The sequence below is a fragment of the Bison bison genome, unplaced genomic scaffold (genome assembly GCF_000754665.1).
Source record: "Bison bison bison isolate TAMUID 2011002044 unplaced genomic scaffold, Bison_UMD1.0 scf7180017864492, whole genome shotgun sequence".
In the NCBI taxonomy this organism is placed as follows: domain Eukaryota; kingdom Metazoa; phylum Chordata; class Mammalia; order Artiodactyla; family Bovidae; genus Bison; species Bison bison.
Window position 1 is genome coordinate 5,936,641 of NW_011495051.1, and position 475 is coordinate 5,937,115.

The window sequence follows — 475 nt, forward strand, 5'->3', positions numbered from 1 at the left end:
TTTGGGGGGTAGGGGGTGGGGACGCTGCTTGCAATGCAGGATCTTAGTTCCCTGACTAGGGATTGAACCTGTGCCCCCCTGCAGTGGAAGCAAGAAATCCTAATCACTGTACTGCCAGGGAATTCCCAGATTTCATCTTCTGATCGCCTGACACCCTTCCGGTGCCTCATCACTTTACCTGGCCCTCCTGAGCCCTCTTTACACCATCCATCCTCTCCATGCCCTGCCCTGTCTAAACCCAGGGGAGTCAGCACCCCCCAGGGGCTGTGTTCAGCCCTGGAGTGTGCAGTCCCACAGGACCCCCAGTTCTCTCACTGGCCTTGGCCCCCTGGACCACACATCCTGATTCCACCTCCCAGGTCAGAACACCCCTGCGGCTCTGGGCTCTGAGCTCTTCCAGGAGAGATGTGTCAGGGTCTGTCCATCCTTCCTGGCAGGGCAGCCGGAGCCTGGAGGGCGTGCCACCACTCCCCTC